Raw genomic sequence first — 2,500 nt, 5'->3', positions numbered from 1 at the left:
TGTGAGTGAACTTCAGCCACAAAGTTGAATTTTCTTAACACCTGGGATTTACAATTTCCACGTCACGTAACCTTGACTGTTAAATGCCATCGATCTGTGCGAGGTTTTTGTTGCGGTTCCTCGCAAATATTTTTGCAGAAACCATTCCAGGAAATCTGCATCAAAGCGTCTTCCACTCAGTGTTTGGCAATTTTGTCCTGATCAGTGGTGGAACAGCCCAGAAAAGTACATTACTGTAACAGAGTAACCATGTTGGTCAACTTTTTCATATTTATAAGTTTGCAAAACGGCTACAAAAACACAGTCATGTGCAGCAAAGCTTTGGAAGCATGCAAACACTTCAGGTACATTATATAATAATAATAATAATAATAATAATAATAATAATAATAATAATAATAATAATAATAAGCCTTACAGCTTTAGTTAGATGCGTACCCCTGACTGAAAGTTGTTTAACACTAAAAGTTAGTATGAACACCAAATAATAATTATTAACAATTATTGTTTCGCCGAAGGCAAGGTGAATATCGGTTAATAAAAACCGAGATGAAGTTGAGGTTTTTATTCACCAACATTCATAAAGTCTGAGGGAATATCGGAAACAATGATTTAAATTTGCCTGACAATAGAAGCAACTCAATTTCTTAGTAAATGATGCCATCATGCAAATCGCCTATTACATAGTTGATTATTTGAATAATACACATTTTCTTTAAAACAATTAATTTATTCGTCTGTCACCGGAACAAAACAGCTTGTGGCTATTTTGAAAAAACCGCTTTGGTGATTATCACGTAATAATAATCATCTCCATGACAAGCAATCAGTGCAGAGAACTTTCAGTAATTATACTAATAAGCATATAATTCCTATAGCACAAGACAATAATGAACAATAATATTATAATTCCATGAGTGCATGTTGATATGAGATCAACAACTCAATCATATCCATTGATTATTGTTTTATTAAATTTTCATTTGATTCACAACACTTGGACATATTTAAAGGCAATCAGTTTCCAGCGTAGTAACACTTGGCGCAATCAGTTTCCATATTATGTCATACTGTATAAGAGCTGTCAACTGAGAGTGAGTGAACCAATCAGAAAGCGAAAAACACAGTATCCGTGGTTCAAAATTTCATAATGTAAGGTATTATCTTTCCCCTTGTGCTTACTGTGTCATTATTCACTTTCTGTGTACTAATGGTTTTATCATTGTTTTTGTTTGTAGGAAATGGTAGCCATACCTGATTTATGAAGAAACTGAAGTTGTGCAGTAGTACAGCAACCTACTTTTACTCTCTGCAGATTAGCTTTCTTGGTTCACGGAAAACCCTTTTCATTGTTGTAAATACATTGTAGCATCATGGAAGATATTTTCAAACAGGTCTGGAGAATGTTCACCACCAAAATTTCCCATTTTGTCTGGATCATATAAGTTCTTTCCTCCTTTTGTTTAGTGGTTGACTAGTGACTTGTGAAATTGTATGGTGCACAAGAGAGCTAAATGCAGTGTCTCCTTTAGTTGTAAAACATATATTAAAGGAACACAAATAATATTGTCATTGTTCTTGAGTAATGTTAGGATTTAGTACTGCCAGTGGTATTACAAGCGTCTCTTTTGAGTGGATTCCCCAACTTTCTGCTAACTTGACCCAAACAGATATAGGTGGAGAACAAATTTGGGAAAATGAAAGGAAAAAATACTAAACATACATCAGTTGATTATTACAATACACTATTTTGTTTTGTTCACTATTATTTGCACTAGAAAGAAAATTAACGACCATAAGAATTTAGTCGGTGATAAGGAAAAGTTTGTTCTGACTAAAACCTATATTGGAAATTTAGGCATTTGGGGTGCTTTTTCACAGGGTTACATGTGCATGGTATTAATTTTTATGTCAGTCCAATATTTTTCTTGAAAACTGTGTTGTCTCTATAACTTTGTCCTTTTTTGTGAAGCATGACATTTTCTTCTCTCAATTCAACATTTGATTTGTGTTGCTGATCTTGTTTTTCCAGCAAAAGTGTGTTATGTTGAATAATAATTATTTTGTTATGTAACTGTTTTTGCCCCCAGCAGCGCATGCTCTCATTGGTTACTTCAAGGTCACATGACATCTAACAAAAACACTTTTGTCATTCAAAAGTCTCTGAGCGGGCAACAGTGCAAAATCTATGACGTCAGAGGGTAACAGTGCACTGTTGCCCGCAAATATTGACCGACGACCACCGTTGCTGTTCCCATTGCACGTTTTCCTATTTGTGCTATATATCAAATCACTTAATGACTGGTCTCTCAGGAAACAGTTCATTTTGTTTCCCTCATCTGCACCTCAGGGGAACATTGAAATTTTTAGGGAAACAAAATGAAATGTGTCCCTCAGGACCAGTCATTAAGTGTTTACTGTTGGGATAATAGCAAAATTATTGACCTTGGGTGTTTGGTGACACAGCTACTTTGTAAAACATAACCATTATGAAAATGAT

General features: G+C 34.5%; 1 long non-coding RNA gene across 1 annotated transcript in view; it reads left to right on the top strand.

Annotated features, from left to right (window-relative positions):
- Positions 1 to 1,564, top strand: part of LOC138042410 (uncharacterized) — a 2,104-nt gene extending 540 nt beyond the window's left edge. Inside the window, exons 1-2 of the long non-coding RNA XR_011130991.1 lie at positions 1 to 344; positions 1,239 to 1,564. The exon at positions 1 to 344 is cut by the window's left edge and continues 540 nt beyond it. This is a non-coding gene — a long non-coding RNA (uncharacterized lncRNA). The remainder of the gene's footprint in view (positions 345 to 1,238) is intronic.
- The last annotated feature ends 936 nt before the right edge of the window (positions 1,565 to 2,500 follow it).

The sequence above is a fragment of the Montipora capricornis genome, chromosome 3 (genome assembly GCF_036669925.1).
Source record: "Montipora capricornis isolate CH-2021 chromosome 3, ASM3666992v2, whole genome shotgun sequence".
Classification (NCBI taxonomy): domain Eukaryota; kingdom Metazoa; phylum Cnidaria; class Anthozoa; order Scleractinia; family Acroporidae; genus Montipora; species Montipora capricornis.
Note: the sequence above shows the minus strand (reverse complement) of the source record. Positions and strands in the feature narration are given on the sequence as shown.